The 6459-nt window shown below is 34.6% G+C and overlaps 1 pseudogene; it reads right to left on the bottom strand.

Annotated features, from left to right (window-relative positions):
- Positions 1-296: 296 nt before the first annotated feature.
- Positions 297-415, bottom strand: LOC111745271 (annotated as a pseudogene).
- Positions 416-6459: the final 6044 nt, after the last annotated feature.

The raw sequence follows: 6459 nt of genomic DNA, 5'->3' as shown, positions 1-6459 counted from the left end.
CTGTTTAGAAGCCATTCGTATTTCTTCTTCTGATTCATCTATTATTTTATATACTTTTTTACTAGCCTTTTTACTGATTTTAGGAGCTCTATGTATAGCATATATATAAACTTGATTCTTTTATATATTGCAATTATTTTCTCCAAATCCATAATTTATTTTCTAACTTTATTTATGGTGCGTTTTTCACCATGAAGAAGTTTTGTGTTTTGTTTTGTTTTGTTTTAGGCAAAGCAATCCTTGGTTGACCTCACAGATTGCAAGGACCTTGTCAGCTTACAATCCCTTATTTTTTAAGCCTACAGCACCTGGTCTTCCTAGGTGGTCTCCCATCCAAGTACTAACCAGGCCTGACCCTGCTTAGCTTTTGAGATCAGACGGGATCGGGCTTGTTCAGGGTGGCATGGCCGTAGACTAGAAGTTTTAAAGTGTGTCTATGTCAAATCTATCAATCATTTTCTCCATGGCTTCTGGGTTTCATATCTTGTTACTCCTAGATCAAAACTATTCTATGTTTTATTTTGGTAGTTTATTCTTTAATTTTTAATATATAGAGATGTAATAAACCAAGAATTTATATTGGAGTATGAGCTGAAGAGGGGATCTAATTTTCTTTTTTCCAGAATCAATAGCCAATTGTTCCAATATCATTTTTGAATATTTCATCAATTTGCTACTGATTTATAATGTCTCCTTTATAACACACTGATATGTCGTAACCACATGGAGCTATTTTTGGACTTTATTGCATTCTACATAGTATTTATCTCTCCCAATATCCATAACATATTTTAAATTACCTTAGTTTTATAGTAAATTTTAATGTATGATATAAAAAGCTCCCCTTTATTCTTTACTCATAATTTTGAATTTTTCATTAATTAATTTCTCAAAACAAATTTTAAAGTGAACTCATCAAATAAAATCCTCACTTCTCCAAAGCTATGATTGTGACTAAACTTTAAGTACATTTATATATTAATTTGGAAGCTCCATCCTCTTTTATAATATTAATTTATCCTATCCGGGAAATTAAATGGCTTTCAATTTAGTCAAGACATTGTTTTATGTCTTTCAGTAAATTCTTAAAATATTCTCAATATAAGTCTTGATACTCCTTTTAATCCTATTCCTGGGCATAAAATAGGATATTCTTATATCAACACTATATATTTTCATATGAATTGTTCTAGTTTTTCAATTTGTAATCTCGACTCTGACTTCTGCTGTGATCCAATAAGTGTGTAGTACAGTGTGTTGATATAAGAAACATCCAAACTTGTAGAACATTTTTATAATAGTTTATTTGAGCCAAAATGCCAGGAAGCAAGATCTTAAATGTTCCAGAGAATGAGTTTCACAGCTTCTTTTATGCTTTTGGAATTAAGGAAGGAATGTAAGGAAGATTACGTGATTGTGAGAAAAAGAAGGTACAGGATAATTATGTGCTCCCTTGAGGGTAGTTATGCCTTCAAGGGATCTGGAAAAAGAGGATTACCTCTGGAATTTCAAAGGTTTCTTAACCTAGATGCAAGAGAACAATGGACAAGGCTTGCTTAAAAACCTGTGCTAAAGAAGGTATAGGCCTGGGGCATGACTACTCACTAAGACCTGCCCAGTTAGTATTTTATGATCAGATAACGCTGTGAGGTTACGTTTTGTCACTGATCTTGTACATACCTTTTTCATCCACAAGTGTTTTAAAAACTAGCAAGTCTTTATGTTTTTTTGTTTTTTGTTTTTGATCCACTTTGTTTTGTTCATTCATTCATTCATTAAATCCTTATTGAGGATCAGCTATGAGCCACACACATGGGATAGATCAGTGAGCAAAAGAAACAAAAATTCCTAGCTTTACAGAACTTACATTAGTGGGCAGCAGATAAGCAATAAACAATAATTATATGTCATGCTAGAAGGTGATAAGTGTTATAGGTAAAATAAAAAGAGCAGAGAAAGGGAAATCATGAGTGCAGGTAGAAGGATCATGATTTTAAATATAGTGATCAAATTAGGATGCCCTGAAAAGGTCAAATTTGAGCAAAGACTTAAAGTGAGTTAGTCAAATGGATATACAGCAGAATGCAGAGTAAACAGCTTGTACAAAAATCCTCAAATAGTAGCATGTCCAGAGTATTTGAAAGACAAAGAGGCCACTGGAGAAAGCAAGGGCAAAGAACTGGAGATGAGGTCAGAGAAGAAAGGGAGGCCAGTTCCTACAGGGCTTTTATTATGACTTCAGGTTTCACTGTTAGCGAAGATGAGAGTCATTGAAGATTTCTGAGCAGATAAGTGACACAATGATTTATATTTTAAAAGCATCACTACCTGTATGTTAAGCATAGACTGTTGGGAGAAAGAGTAAAACCAGAAAAAAATCAAATAGTAAACAGAAAACTGAGCAGGATTCCAGGTGAAGGATGATAGTAGCTTGGATTAAGGTAGCAGCAGTAGAGGAGCTGAGAATTGCTCTGGTTCTATTTCAAAGGTACAGCCAACAGAATTTCTCGATAGAATGAATGCGTGGTGTAAAAAAGGGAAATCAACGGTGACTTTAAGTTTTTAGCCTAAGCAATATGAAGAGAAGTTAGCATCAGTGAAATGAGAATGAATCCTGAATAAGTTTAGAGTTGAAGATCAGGAATTTGCTTTTGGATGTTAATTTTCAGATGCCATTTGACATCCAAATGGAGATACTGATAGACAGAAAAAATTGGATTTCAGGAAAGAAATTAAGGCTAGATATAAATTAGAAGTTGTTAGCAAATAGATGGTTTTAAAAGCCATGAAACTAGATCACCAAGATGTACAGATGGAGAAGGGACTGAGCCCTGGAGCACTCTGATGTGAGATCAGGAAGGAGGATAAGACCAATAAAGGAAACATCGGTAATGGAGAAAGTACGACATTCTAGAAATCAAGAAAAAAGTATATATTAAGAAGGAAGGAGTAATCCAGTGTCAAACGTTGTTATAGGTCAACTGTGTTAGGATTGAAGATTAACCATTAGAATTAGCATATGGAGGGTATTAGTGACCTTGACAAGAACAGTTTTGGTGTGGGGGTGAAAACCTGATTGGAGTAGGTTCAAGGGATAATTAGAAGGGAGGAATTTGAGACAACCGTAGACTATTATTTCAAGTGAAAATAATTTAGTATGGAGGCAAAAATTTGTTAATGTAGGAGAGAGAAGAGAGAATTGTTAGTATCACTGAGGAGGAGAGAAAGGATGGGATCTACTATAGGATCAGAAGACTTTTTCTATAAATGGCCAAGCAGTGAATATTTTTGGCATTGTGGGCCACACATGGTTGGTCTGTCTGTCTCCCTCCCTCCATCCCTCCCTCTCTCTCTGTGGGGTGTGTGTGTGTGTGTGTGTGTGTGTGTGTGTGTGTGTATTTTCAACTATTTAAAAATATAAAAATCATTCTTGGCTCACAGGTCATATGAAAACAAAGGGCAGTATTTGGCCCACGGGCTATAGTTTGCTGATCTCTGATGTAGTAGTACATGAGCAGAGAGGCTGATTTTAGATAAGGGCATGGAAAGCATGCATCATTGTAAATAGGCTCAAAATCAGGGTACATGAGTTCAGATGCTGACAGGTAGATAGATGTAATGGCAGGAGCTCTGTCTGTTTCAGTTTTCTCCAGGAAATAGGAAAAGTTATCACTGAGGGTAAGATTAGGAGTAGAAAGTGAAAATATGAAGAGAAGAATTGTATAAAATGGTTGTTAAAAAAGGGAGAGAGTGAATGAACTTGAAGCAAATATAATTTTTAAAAATTTATTTTAATTAGTTTCAAGTATACAGTACATTGATTAGACATCTATATGTATAGTTCATAAAACGATCCCCCCAATGAAGCAAATATTGATTGCCTAGCAACACTTTGAAATTACTCGAGGTTTGTGTTCATAAATTTAAATTGAGACCTCTTAACACTCTTGTGTTTTTCTTCCAGTCATGTTCAGCTACATGTAAGCCTGAGTAGAATAGATGGACAAAGATTAGAGTTATGGTTTTGCCAGGTGAGTATGATGAATTAAGAGAGGAAATCAAGGGAATATCTAAAGGAGTGATCAGTAATTGACTATGGAATTTAAATAGTGTGAAAAGGCAGGAGGTGGAAGGAGGGGAGGTCGGGGGAGTGAAACAGTGATAGGACCAATATATTGGAAAACTGCTAATGAATTTGAAGAATTGTTGGGAACCAGTGTCTAGATGGGGTGAGTTACAAAGATTTGAGGTGATAGTCAGAGAGGAGGGATACATGAAATTGAGATCATAGAGAATTAAAAGTTACTGGTAGTAAGTAGCTCCAAAGAGGGAATGATTAATGGAGTGGCTTAGGTGAGTGAAAAGGTGTTCGAGATGAAAGTCAAGGTATTAGAAAGAGTATTAATGTATATATTAAAGTCACCAAAAATTAAGGCAGGAGCCTTGGAGAGACTGACAATAAACCAGAAATTAAAATCACCCAAAATAAAAGTAACTATTATTGACTTCAGGTTTTATCGCACTGACATCTTAAGAATAGCTTTTAAGATTTTTATCTTTTGAAATTCACTAAGGTTTTCTATGTGGCCAAACTCGATTAATATTTGGAAATGCTCCTTGGGAATAAGCCAATATGAACTCCTGCTTGAAAAATAATAAATTATTTTTCATTAGGTTGTTCTCAGTGAATATGGAAAGAACAGTTAGAAGGCCATTGTATAGACAAAAGATGGTGGCTTGGATGAGGCTTATGATGGTAGAGATGAAGAAACTGGATGAAGTGAGAAAGATAATTAATTAATAGGACCTAGTGATGAATCGAATATGGTGTGTAATGGAGAGAAGTGACAACAATGACTTCTAGGTTTCTATAACAAAGTAGATGGTCTAGCAGTATCATTAAGAATATAGACTTTGAAAAGTCAGGATGTCTTTGTTCAAAGTTAGCCTTACATACAAAGTGTGTAATATCCCCAAGTTATTTTACCTCTCAATTTTCTCACTGCAGAAAGATAATATGAGGTTCTTGGGAGGATTAAAGAAATTTAAAAATGTAAAACACTTACTTCAATCCTAACATAGTGAACCCTCAGTGAGTATGAAAGGTAAGGTAATGAGCTCAGTTTTGTGTTTCAAGAATGCATTTAAAGCATTCATGTTGAGGTGTTAGGTAAGTAAGCAGCTGAATATTTAAGCTTGGACGTCAGAAAAGATCCAGGCTAGAGATACAGATTAGTGAATTATATGTGTATAACTGGTAACTATACACAGAAGCCATGGGAGTGGGAAAAAAGTAGTGAGGAAAGGAACATTTTTTTTAATTGAGGTAAATTTCAAGACATTAAATTCACCATTTTAACTAATTAGTTCATTCCAGTGATTTCCAGTACATTCACTATGTTTGCAACCATCAAGACTATCTAAATTTGAACATGTTCATCACTGAACAAAGAAATCCCATATCCGTTAAGCAGTAATTCCCCAATCCTATGTCTCTCTAGCCCCTGGCGACTGCTGATCTGCTTTTTATCTCTATGGATTTGCAGGATTTAGACATTTAACATAAATGGCATCATCTGACATGTAGCATTTTGTGTGCGGCTTTCAACTTGATATGTTTTTCAAACTGATCCATGTTGCACCATGTATCAGTACTTCATTTCTATTTATGGCTGAATAATACTCCACTGTATGGGTATACCATATCTTGTTCATCTACTTATATATTGATGGACACTTTGGTCATTTCCACTTTTTGATTACTTGACTATAAACATTCATGTAGAAGTTTTCATTTGAATAGCTTTTTTCAGTTCTCTGGAGTATATATTTAGGAGATTTGCTGGGGCACACAGTAATTTCATGTTTACTTTTGCGGTACCACTAAACTGTTTTCCACAGTGGCTACACCACTTTACAATCCCACCAGAAATTTATGAGGGCTCCATTTTCTTCACATCCTTGCCAATACTTTTTAAATTATAGCTACCCTAGTGTGAAATGGTATCTCATTGTAGTTTTGATTTGCATTCCCTTAATGACTTATGATGTTGATAATTTTTTCCATATATTTCTTTGCCATTAGAATAACTCCCTTGGAGAATTGTCTATTCAATTCCTTTGCCCATCTTTAAACTTTTTATTGATGACTTAGGAATTATATATTCAAGACAATGACCCTTATCAAATAAATGATTGGACAAATATTTTCTCCCACTTAATGGGCTACTTCTTGATGGTATCATTTGATATACAGAAGTTTTAAATTTTGACGAAGTCCATTTAGCTATTTTTCATTTCATTACTTGTACTCTTGATGTCATAAGAATCCATTGCCAAATTCAAAGTCATGCAGCTTTACCTCAATATTTTCTTCTATGATTTGCAGTTTCCCTCTCGAAGTCATTGATTAGTTTTGAGTCGATGTTTTATATGCTGTGAGGTATGGGACCAAATTTT

Source organism: Pteropus vampyrus, unplaced genomic scaffold (genome assembly GCF_000151845.1).
Source record: "Pteropus vampyrus isolate Shadow unplaced genomic scaffold, Pvam_2.0 Scaffold150, whole genome shotgun sequence".
Taxonomy (NCBI): domain Eukaryota; kingdom Metazoa; phylum Chordata; class Mammalia; order Chiroptera; family Pteropodidae; genus Pteropus; species Pteropus vampyrus.
Note: the sequence above shows the minus strand (reverse complement) of the source record. Positions and strands in the feature narration are given on the sequence as shown.